We start from the raw sequence: 12,132 nt of genomic DNA on the forward strand, positions 1-12,132 counted from the left end.
ACTCTGATATTATTATTATTGCTCCAGTCGCTCCCTCTGTCCTGACCCTTATCCAGCAAGGTTCTCATTGGAATTACCTGCTGCCTGGAATCAGGAATTCTCCAGTGGTTGTGCTGGCATTTTGCCTTGGACAGATATTTGCAGAATGAAGTATGCAGGACCACCAAGTTCTAAAGCTACGAACAGCAATTAATATTTTGGAGAGGATGTGGATTTGGAATGGAAGGCCTAGCATCTAGAGGTTTTATAGAATGGTAGATTAAAAGCTTTTACTGGAAAGTAGTAAAAATGGAGGAGGAAGGGGGAGAGTGAGAGTATTAATAAGTAAATTTTTATCCCATTTGTCTTTTTTATATATATAGAAGATTTTTAAAGGACAAGCTATTATTTCCCATTCAGAAAATCTCTGGTGCCTGGTCAAGATTGAGAAGAAATGTTGATACACTGATACTGCGGGCTAAAACTATTTCCAACGTAATAGAATTCAATACAGCTTGCCCTCCACAGAAAATATAGCGCAGGAAAATTGCAATAAGCAACATGGCCGTCATAAAACAAGTCTGCAAAATGACTGCGATAAAGGCAAACATTGCCCGAGAACTATGGATTGGCAACGGTGCTCTGATTAGTGAAGCAGGGTCTGCAGAGAGGGGAAGAAATTGTTGTTTTTTAATCTGTATTTATATGTATTTTAACTGCCTGTGAACCGCCCTGAGTCCTTAGGGAGATAGGGCGGTATATAAATTTGAAAAATAAATAAATATAAATAAATAAAATAAGAAAGCAAAAACAGAGTGATTACTACGCAAAAAAGAGATTCTCAGTTAGCCAGATCCCAGAATGTTGGACAAGCACCGTCCCTGCAGGATACTCCGGTTAATAATTGCCTCTTTGTCTCCTGCCCTTTGCCCAATGTCAGAGATCAGAAATAGATCTGTATTTTCTGGCTGTTCCTCAGCAATAGTTAGTGCCCAACTAGCCGTAGGAAAGCTTAGGATTTCCATAAACTTTTCCTTGGGGTGATATTATTATCTATTATTTGTCAGAGGAAAACAAGAAACAGCCACTCTTCAGCTTTTCTCATGGTACAGAAGTGCTATAGTATGCCATTTTATACTATTAAGGAAAGTCTACTTCCCTCCTGATTTTATGAATTACAAAACCCAGAATCCCTGATCATCAGCCATTTTGTTTGGGGCTTGTGGGGGTTGATGTTTAAACTACCTTGAGGATGGTTAGGGTTGGGCAACCATTTTGAAGAGGCTGTATTCCCTGCCCCTGACTGAGTCTCCTATCTTTTAATATCCTTTGATACACATATACCTCACAAAGCATTCCTCAGAGACTCGACCAATGAATCTTTAGTGAGGAATATACTGTGGTTTATACATTTTGTTGTCATGTTGTGGCAACTCAAGTCACTTGACCTTACAGCAGAGATGTGCAACCCTTTTGTGTTTAACCCCTTACAATACCTGGCGAGTTTTTTGACTAGTTGACATCAGAGGCTGTGTTTCATTTGGTGGGATCAAAGAGCTGAGTCAGACTGACAGGCGGGCTTTCGGTGCCTCTGCAATCTATACAACCATAAAACTAGTACCCAACAAAGGGAAGCAGCAAGTAGAAGTTGGGAGGAGGCTTGCCTACCAACATTCAAGCAGGAAGCCAAATCATTTGAACCATCTTTGCTGCAATAAACTCTGCACATATCTGTGGATCTGGAATCTTAATTCTAGCAGGTAGCATGTGATAGTTACAATAGTTGACTCAGTTTGGAATGCTGTATATAAGTGTGGTGGGTGCCGTCTTTCTTTTTTTCTCTTTTTCCAATACAATTGATTTTTTTAATCGAGAGATTTTGCTATATGGGTTTATAGGTTCTTTTCCCTTAAAATATTCTCCACATATATAAAATTCTATATTGCACAACAACCCTTTGTGCTTCAGGATTCCCACAAGGTTTATTTTTTGAATTAAACTTAATTCAACATGGTGTCTTTCCTAATCTTTCTAAAACTGGGTGGAAAGGAGAATCTAGAATGGAAGGGCTAAAAAGTCTGCCAGCTGGATAAACTAGGTAGGATCAGAAAGTTCCGTCTCACTGCTGGGCCTCTATCTTACAGTAATGCTTTTTTTTTACTGGGGAATCCTTGAAACAAGAGTTGCATCAGTATTACTGGAGGTGTAAATTAGTCTTCCTCTCTCAGCCCGTAAAACCTTTATTGCACCTCCCTAAGACCCTATATCCCATCTTCAAAACCAGTGGTGGGTTTCAAATTTTTTTACTACCGGTTCTGTAGGTGTGGCTTGGTGGGCGTGGCATGGCTTGGTGGGTGTGGCTTGGTGGGTTTGGCAGGGGAAGGATACTTAAAATCTCCATTCCCACCCCACTCCAGGGGAAGGATACTGCAAAATCCCCATTTCCTCCCCATCAGCTGGGACTTGGGAGGCAGAGAATAGATGGGGGCGGGGCCAGGCAGAATTTTTACTACCGGTTCTTCGAACTACTCAAAATTTCCGCTACTGGTTCTCCAGAACTGGTCAGAACCTGCTGAAACCCACCTCTGTTCAAAACTCAGAAGAAGACACTGAATATAGCTAAACAATTTCGTTCCAAATTCCAGACAAATTTAGCTACCTATTAAGGTCAACTCCCACTTGGCAAACAAAAGGCTAAAAATTCTCTCTGTGACACTCGGCTTCCGTTGAAAGGTATGTCATTTAAGCAACCATGATCAGGAAAAAGAATGTCAGCAACAAGAGAGACTGATAGTTAGATACTTCAGATTTTGCAATAATGACGCAACTATGAACATGCCTTATCATGTGGGAGGCAGAACAGAAGCAACAGTTGTAGACTCTAACATGGGGACAGACTTCTGTGTCTCCCAGCTTCCCCATTCTTTTCCCTTCAAGAGGGACAAACCCTGAGCTGCAGCAAATGAGGAAAATCCATCCCACACCCATTCAGTCTGTGCAAGGGTAAGATAAAACTTCTGCATCCGTTCTTTTCTTGCAAACTCCCTTCCTGCTACTGATTATTAAGACAGCACAGTTCATGCATAACCCCAACCTAGCGAGGCTCCTGGGCCTTGAAGATTCACAGCTATCTGGTTTCGATCAGGTGTTCCTGTTTAAAACCAGAACAAAGCTGCTGTTGGAAGAAATATCCTTCTAGGTTCAGTTCCAAGTGGGGGAAAAGACACTGGATTCATGGAAGTTGCTTGGAAAGGTTTATTGATGAACAGGATCACATGGCTTCCTGAGCTCCTGAGCAGAAAAGGGCCGAGATGCTGAGAGTGCCCTGGTTTTATACTCTCTCTGGGCCCCACCTAGAACTTCCTGTTCCTGTATAAGAAATGCACTCTGATTGGTGGTCAGACTCCCCTGGGGCCATGCAGAGGCAACTCTATAGGCTGTCTTTTGAGTTCCAGGCTTGGTTGAGCCTTGCTGGGGGATGATGTAATCTTCCCAGGTGCCATGTGGTGAGTTCTGTTGCTAGATGGGTAGAGGGCTAATCCTATCTGTGTTGAATCTTGAGTGAGGGCATTTGCCTATGAATAGACCTAGCTATCTCTTCATCTCTTAAGTGCTGACATCTGCTGTGTGTCAGCATTCCAGAAAACCCCTCTTGCAGAAAAGACTCCGAAGCCAACATCTTTCAAAGTTCTTTTACTAGCTTGGTAAACTGGCACAGTTGAATGAAAACCGAAACTGGGGATTCCACACGCTGCCACTGTGGTCTATTGAGGATGGTGGGGGCTATTAAGAGTGAGTCTGTTTCCTGCCTAAAAACATGTTTCTCCATTTCTCATCCAGGGAAATATAACATTCTGCCTTTTTAATATTTCCTAGAATATTGTTGTGACCCAGGCCCAATTAGGTAGTAGGAAACTCAGTCTGTGAAAAAGCAAACAAACTTTATTCAAACAGCTGAGAATTACTTCATTCCCAGCGTAGTTCAACTAAGTTAAAACAAATTCCTCCCAACACAAATTCTTCAGTCCTGTTACAAACCTTGGTCCAATTAGGCAAATTGCCAAAGGCCTTTCTTGGCAAACGTTCAGAAGTCACAAAAATAAATGCAAGATGTAGACGAAGCAGAAGACGAAGCTACCAACGTTGTTTTCCAGCAAAGCCCAAACACCGTTGCTGGTCTGTTTTAAGCCTTATGGGAGGGGCCAATCATCTCTTGGCCCTATTCCTGAGTTGTCCTTTTTGCTTGAGCTGCTCTTGCCTTCTGGCAGCTCTTCTCATGCATGCATTAGGAACAGGCTCCTCCTGTTCCTCTGCCTCACTACTGTCAGGCTCTGGAGTCCGCACTTCACTCCCCGATCGCCCTGGCCTCACCTCAGCCTCATCGCTGTCCAACTCCGTTGCCAGCACCGCAGGCTGCTGGCGGACCACAACAAATAGTTCATTTTCCTAGGAGAGAGTGGGTGCTAACTTCCTACACTGCCAACCCAAAAATTCCAATATCAGACCTTAAGTATAAGGATGAGGGAGTTCTCTTCCCACGTACTACCTTCCTATTAGCAGCTTAACTGAGGCAGCAAGTTCCAAGTCAGCATCCCATTTGAGCAAGACTGGGAAAGAAACACAAAGAATTGTGTTGACATTCACCACAAATAATACATTCTTTTTTTTTTTTTTTTTTTTTTTATTCAAAAAGTTTTTATTAGTCAAAAAAGGTTTATACAAATACATATCAGGTATGGTAAATTTTCATTTTTCTTATCTAAAATAAGAATTTTACTCAAATTTTTTAACACATACAACAGCCATAAGGCAAGCAGGTGACACGAAGTAGCTAAGTTTGCAAATTTTAAATACGTAATAAAGAAGAGTCAAGAATAAACAGAATATCGTACAAAAGAGAATAAGGAAAACCAACACAATCCCAAATATCTTTATCACTTCCTAGTTTTGGATCTCAGAACTCTGGGTTCAGCCTGACCCAACTCCAGGGCCGCAACAGCGGCAGCCGCTTCAGCCCCATGATCTATAACCTCCCCTTCTTCAATTCCTGGGTCATCTGATTCCAGGAAGGCTTTGTGTTCCTCCACATAGGCCGTAGCCTCCGCAATTGTACTGATTTTTTTCGTAATGCCCTCCCGGAAAATCATCAAACAAATAATACATTCTTGTTTGGATATGTCTGGCTTGAGAGGTTGCCCTAAGGAATATTTGAGTGCCAACATCATCCTTTCGATACATTTTATTACTAATTGCTGCATTTATGTTTCACTTTTCCACTTCAAAGCTTAAGATAGCATATGGAATATCCCTGCCTTCCATATTATTCTCATGACAACCCCGTGAAGTAGGCTGTGGGCTGTGAGAGAATGACCAACTCAAAGTTAAACTCTGTTGTACATGGCTCTCCAACATTGGCAACTTTAAGACTTGTGGACTTAAACTCCCAGAGTTCCTCAGCCAGCTTTGCTTTGCTGACTGAGGAAATCTGGGAGTTGAAGTCCACAAGTCTTAAAGTTGCCAAGGTTGGAGACCCCTGCTGTAGTAGAAAGGATGGGGTGGGGAAAAGGATGAGCTAGCAAGGTGGGGAACAAGTATATGGCACCCCAGATACACCATTTTGAAAATATCCACCAAGTGAAACCAACCAGCTGGCAAGGAAAATGGACTGCCTGCAGTCTCCTATAACAAAAGTGAGAAAAATAAATTCAGGATTTAAACCAGGGGTGAAATGCTCCTGGTTCAGACCAACTCGCCCGATCCGGTAGCAATGGCAGCTGGTGGTTCGGAGAACCGGTAGCAAAAATCCCTGACCCCACCCCCTGCCTCTGTTGAGCCACACCATCATCAGAGGTGGGTTTTTTTACTTTTAAAAGCAGTTTTTCTTCAGCCGAAAACATGTCTTTAAAAGTAAAAAAAAAGCCTTTGATGATCCCGTGGCTCAGCTGGGATCATCAGAGCCATTAAACTCTTTTTATTAACAACCTCTTCGGCCGAGGTTGTTAAGAGGCTGCTTTGCTGGCTGAGGAACTCTTGGAGTTGAACTCCACAAACCTTAAAGTTACTAAGGTTGGAGACCCCTGATCTAAATAAATAACTAAATAAAATAATAAAATAAAATATTTGTGCAGCTTTCTGAGATTTGGTGTGTTTCTGTAGTGTTTCACTCTAACTACACAAACACACAAAATCTCACAAAGCTGTATGTGGCATTGTGTGTGTGTGTGTGTGTGTGTGTGTGTGTGTGAGTCAGTTGTGCTGTGTGTGTGTAAAGTGTGAAAGTGGGAGGTTCCTGCTTGTTGCAGGGGCCATTTTGGGTAAAGTACAGCTGCTTTTACATTGTGTGTGAGTCAGTTGTGTTGTGTTGTGTTTATTTATTTATTTATTATTATATTGATTTATATACCGCCCTTCTCCTGAAGGACTCAGGGCGGTTTACAGCCAAGTAAAAAACAAAAATACAAAGATTAAAACATTATTAAAAAACTGATTCAATTTGGCTAAAAATAATTAAAACTCTGATAAAACTCTAATAAAACCCCCCATTAAAACTATTAGGCCAGCCCTGCACGATGAAACAGAAATGTCTTGAGCTCACGTCGAAAGGTCCGGTGGTCAGGGAATCGACGTATCCCTGGACGTAGCTCGTTCCAGAGGGCAGGAGCCCCCACAGAGAAGGCCCTCCCCCTGGGGGTCGCCAGTCAACATTGTCTGACCGACGGCACCCTGAGGAGATCCTCCCTATGGAAGCGCACTGGTTGATGGGAGGCAATCGGCGATCCCGTAAATAACCCGGTCCTAAGCCATGGAGCGCTTTAAAGGTAGTAACCAGCACCTTGAATTGCACCCGGAAGACAACCGGCAACCAGTGCAGCCTGCGCAGGAGAGGTGTTACATGGGAGCCTCGAGTTGCTCCCTCTATTACCCGCGCAGCCACATTCTGGACCAGTTGGAGCCTCCTGGTGCTCTTCAAGGGGAGCCCCATGTAGAGAGCATTGCAGTAGTCCAGGTGGGAAGTGACGAGGGCATGAGTGACCGTGCATAAGGAATCCCGGTCTAGGAAAGGACGCAACTGGCGTATCAGGCGAACCTGATAAAAAGCTCCCCTGGCAACAGCTGTCATATGCTCTTCTAAAGACAGCTGTACATCCAGGAGGATGCCTAGATTGCGGACCCTTTCCATGGGGGCCAATGACTCGCCCCCTACAGTCAGCGATTGAGTCAGCTGACTGTACCGGGAAGCCGGCATCCACAGCCACTCAGTCTTGGAAGGGTTGAGTTGAAGCCTGTTTTTCCCCATCCAGACCCACACCGCCTCCAGACACCGGGACATCACTTCAACGGCTTCGTTGGGGTGGTTAGGGGTGGAAATGTACAGCTGTGTATCATCAGCGTACAGATGACATTGCACCCCAAAACCACGGATGATCTCACCTAACAGCTTCATATTGATGTTGAACAGGAGAGGCAAGAGAACTGACCCCTGTGGCACCCCACACGAGGCGCCTCGCGGTCGAACTCTGCCCCCCTGCCAACACCGTCTGCGAACAGTCAGAGAGGTAGGAGGAGAACCACCGAAAGACAGTGCCCCCCACTCCCAACCCCTCCAGCCGTCACAGCATGATACCATGGTCGATGGTATCAAAAGCCACAGAAAGATCTAATAGGACCAGGGCAGAGAAACAACCCCTGTCCCGGGTCCTCCAGAGATCATCTACCAATGCGACCAATGCTGTACCCAGGCCGAAAGCCGGACTGGAACGGGTCCAGATAGACAGTTTCATCCAGGTACTGGGGGAGATGTTGCGCCACCACACTCTCAACAACCTTCACCACAAAACGAAGGTTGGAGACAGGACAATAATTCTCTAAGGCAGCTGGATCCAGGGAGGACTTCTTGAGGCGGGGCCTCACCACCGCCTCTTTTAAGGCGGTGAGGAAGATACCCTCCATCAAAGACGCGTTGACAATTCCCTGAAGCCAGCCTCGTGTAACCTCCCGGGCAACCAGTACTAACCAGAAGGGTCCAATAAACATGTGGTCGCGTTAAGCCTCCCCAATATCCTCCCCAATATACAGTATGTGTGTAAAGTGTGAAAGTTGGTTTTTGAGCTTTTTGTGGTTATTTTTATTGGCCACGCCCACCCAGTCATCTGCCCACCAAGCCACACCCACCAATTAAGCCACGCCCACAGAACCGGTAGGGAAAATTTTTAAATTTCACCCTATTTAAACTTTAGGGAACTCATTTAGAGAACCAAGCTCTTACATTCCTAGAGTGTCCTTTCTCAGTGAGCAAGGCCTCCTCTGCCTCAGAGTTCATCCTATCATTTCCTTAACTCTAAATCCTGGTAAGTTTGTTTATACATTAGGCCTTCATAGCATTACCTTTGATTCATCCCCAGACCTTACTTGGGGAAACTTGAGGTTGTCCAGCTTTCAGTTTTAATTTTCCCTTTTCTTTCAAAACAACTTTTGCCATCTGTGCAACTGAGCACATTTCATTGACCATGTGGCTAATGACACAATCAGGGATCTGCCTGATTCTTCTGGTCACTTTAGGCTAATGCAAACATGACCCCTCATCTCTGGCTGCTGGGCATTTCCCTCCATGGCCATTTTCACTGAGCTGCAAAAGAAAGGAGACATCGAACTTCTAGGGAGGCACCTGCCCATGTAATGGCTAAATTTGCTTTCCAAAGATCTGCCAGAACTGCTGTTTCCTTTGCGGAAGTTCACTCGTTATGTTGGTTGCTTCCACGTACAGCCTTCCTGAGTAGACTCATCCTGAAGAAGCAGCATAACATGGGGAAGACATACCGGCAGAGGTGGGTTTCAGCAGGTTCTGACCAGTTCTGGAGAACCAGTAGTGGAAATTTTGAGTAGTTTGGAGAACCGGTAGTAAAAATTCTGACTGGCCCTGTCCCCATCTACTCTCTGCCTCCCGAGTCCCAGCTGATTGGGAGGAAATGGGGATTTTGCAGTAACCTTCCCATGGATTGGGGTGGGAATGGGGATTTTACAGTATCCTTCCCGTGGAATGGGATGGGAATGGAGATTTATCTTTCCCCTGCCACGCCCACCAAGCCATGCCACACCCACCAAGCCACACCCACAGAACCGATAGTAAAAAAATTTGAAACCCACCTCTGCATACCAGTATTTATTGTAAGAGTGGGTGCTTGCTTTACAAGAAGCAGGGACCCCGAGAAATGGGAAAGCAAATGTTTTATAGAAATTGAGAGCTACAAGACAGGATATCCGAGGGATCTGGCCAATTTTCTGAAGCTACCCTGATGCTTGTTCCTATACTTGGGGTTACTTCTATTGTTAAGCAAATTGGGCTTTTCAAGAGGGTAGCAGTGCTGAGGAACTTCATTGTTAAAGATGATGAGACTTTGAGGTCATCAGGTAGACTGAGGACGGAATACTTGGGGGTTTTTTTAGGTTGCAATTTCATTATAAAAGCTGCCCTTGGGCTGTGTTGTGAGCTGGTGAGGAGGCCTTTATCCTTTGGTTTAGATGAAGTTGCAGGGGAGAGTTGTCTAGGGACAGAGAGGATCAATTTGGATCTGATAGGATTAGGCAAAGTTATGAACCAGAGTTTGACCCTGGTCATATCTAAATGGAGGGGAAAAAATGACACTTTCATTTTGCTTGTGAGGTTTATTTATTTTTTTCACACTATACCCGTGATTGCATCAAGTACTTTTTGGATACAGGTTTTGTGCCTGCCTATCCCACTTGAGGAGACCGATTGGTAACACTTTGTGAGAGTGGAAACAAAATCAAAGGAATTCACCAGTTATTTTCCATAACTTGTCCTGCATTAAAATGGTAAGTACAGCACATCTTGGAAGCTTTTCCCTTCTCCTGATACAAGGAGACACCCTCTGCTTATGTGCAAAGACTCCAGGATCAGAAATACAGGTAGTCCTCAACTTACATCTCAATAGGGACCAGAATCTCTATTGATAAGCAGGGCAGTTAAGTCTTGCCCAAGTTTATGACCTCTTTTGCCATGGTTGTTAAGCAAATCATGTAGCTGTTAAGTGAATCTGGCTTCTCCCACTGATTTTGCAGAGCAGAGGCTGGTAGGAAGGACACAAATGGTGATCATCATTTGTGGGGGGGACACTGCATCCGTCATAATAACCTGCCAATTGACAAGTACCCACACTTTGATCACATGATCTTGGGGATGCTGCAATGGTCGTAAGTGCAAGGACCAGTTGTAAGTCATTTTTTTCCTATGGTGTTGTAACTTTGAATGTTCACTAAATGAATGGTTGTAAGTCAAGGACTACTTGTAAGGCTCTTGTCCCTTCACCTCCAGTAGTATCATGCTAGTTTTTATGCTTTTATGATGGATAGCTTGGCATCAAGATGGCATACTGCCATCTTCTATCTCCCAGCGACCGGTGCGTTCTCACGCTCCTTAGGGTGCTGGCAGCCAAGCAATGTCGACTGGCGGCCCCCAGGGGGAGGGCCTTCTCTGTGGGGGCTCCTACCCTGTGGAACGAACTTCCCCCTGGACTTCGTCAACTATCCGACCTTCGGACCTTTCGCCGCGAACCTATTAAACCTATTTATTCCGTCTAGCTGGACTGGCTTGATTTTAAAATTTTTAATTTGCTTTTATGGGTTTTAAATTTTTGTAAATTTTTATAGGGTGTTACTGTATTTTAAAATTTTTGGCCAATCGAATAAGTTTTTTAAGGGGTTGTTCTTAATATTATATGTATTGTTTTCTTTGTATTTTATTCTGGCTGTGCACCGCCCTGAGTCCTTCGGGAGAAGGGTGGTATACAAATTAAATTATTATTATTATTATTATTATTATTATTATTATTATTATTATTATTATTATTATTATTATTATTATTATTATTACTTTCTGATCCAGGGATATGTAAATGAACAGATAAATGAATAAATAAAGAATATAAAAATAGGATAAATATTCAGACTCGTGCCAACTTAAAATAAAGGCATGCCAGTCTTTGTGATCACCACAGCCGTTGAGACATTACTTCACAACATTTGAGTATTAGAGAAAATACTTTCCACCTTTGGAAGCCAACGGCTGAATTTCTGCAATATCCTTGTCACTGCCTTTCCAATTTTATGTGGCAATATAGGAAATGCCAAATAGATTTTTATTCTCTCCTGCAGGAAGAGCTCTGCGCAAGATGCTAAAATGGCTTGGTCATATTTGATAGGTTACTGCAGGATATTCTCTTTAAAGCTTATTCCTCTTCTTAGAGCTGGAAATGAATAGAAAAAGGTGGTCACATTGACGATATATTGCTAATAACCCAGGGGTGAATTGCTCCCGGTTCGGACCGGATCAGCCAATCCGATAGCGATGGCGGTGGATGGTTCAGAGAACTGGTAGCAAAAATCCCATCCACCCCCGATGCCCACCCAATTGCCCAGTTGCCCACTTGCCGCTTCTTTTAAAAAATACTTTTAAAAGTTAAAAAAAAAAAGATCACGTGCCATAGCGCACATTTGGTGCATGGTGCGCACTGTGCATGTGCGCCCACAGCACGCATGCGCAGCCAGCGAATCGGTACTAAACCAGTTCAGATTTCACTACTGTAATAACCACTTCCCCCCCTCCCAAGAATGAAAGTTTACAATCCAGTGGCTTATCTAATGATATGTCCAAAATTGAGCCCAATCCTTAAGAAGTGACTACAGCTTAAGCCCCAACTCTCATTAAGCCTTAGAATAATATTTGGCAGGCATAGAACACCACAGCTTAACAAATTCTCTGATTTCAGACTGTTGACCTGGTAGCCCTAGCACCAATGAACAAACACAGGCCTGTGCCTGTTGGAGGAATCCAACTTTGGTTGCCAAGCATATTCTACCCTGGCATGCTGCTTCTGATGGTGTGCTGCTGTCTACGCCCTTTTCTTGTGCTTAAAAAGGTAACATTATCAAACAGCTGCTTGAAATATCTCAGGCCACCCAGGAGCTGCTAAGCTACATCTGCAAGTCTCGCAGGACAAGTTGGAGCAGTTCAGGCTAACAAAGCCACACCTCTGTGGGCGCTCCGCAGACCGCGCTCAACCCAGTTCTTCCCTCATCACTCCCAGATAGGCCTCCTTCCTCTCCAATGTGCGTCAAAAGGAAGATGAGGTTGAG

General features: G+C 44.0%; 1 long non-coding RNA gene across 1 annotated transcript; it reads left to right on the top strand.

Moving 5' to 3' along the window:
* Positions 1-2,760: 2,760 nt before the first annotated feature.
* LOC131189586 (uncharacterized) lies at positions 2,761-11,901 on the top strand. Its single transcript, XR_009153078.1, has 3 exons — positions 2,761-2,982; positions 9,699-9,813; positions 11,766-11,901. It is a non-coding gene; the product is annotated as an uncharacterized LOC131189586 (long non-coding RNA).
* The last annotated feature ends 231 nt before the right edge of the window (positions 11,902-12,132 follow it).

Source organism: Ahaetulla prasina, chromosome 2, assembly GCF_028640845.1.
Source record: "Ahaetulla prasina isolate Xishuangbanna chromosome 2, ASM2864084v1, whole genome shotgun sequence".
NCBI lineage: Eukaryota > Metazoa > Chordata > Lepidosauria > Squamata > Colubridae > Ahaetulla > Ahaetulla prasina.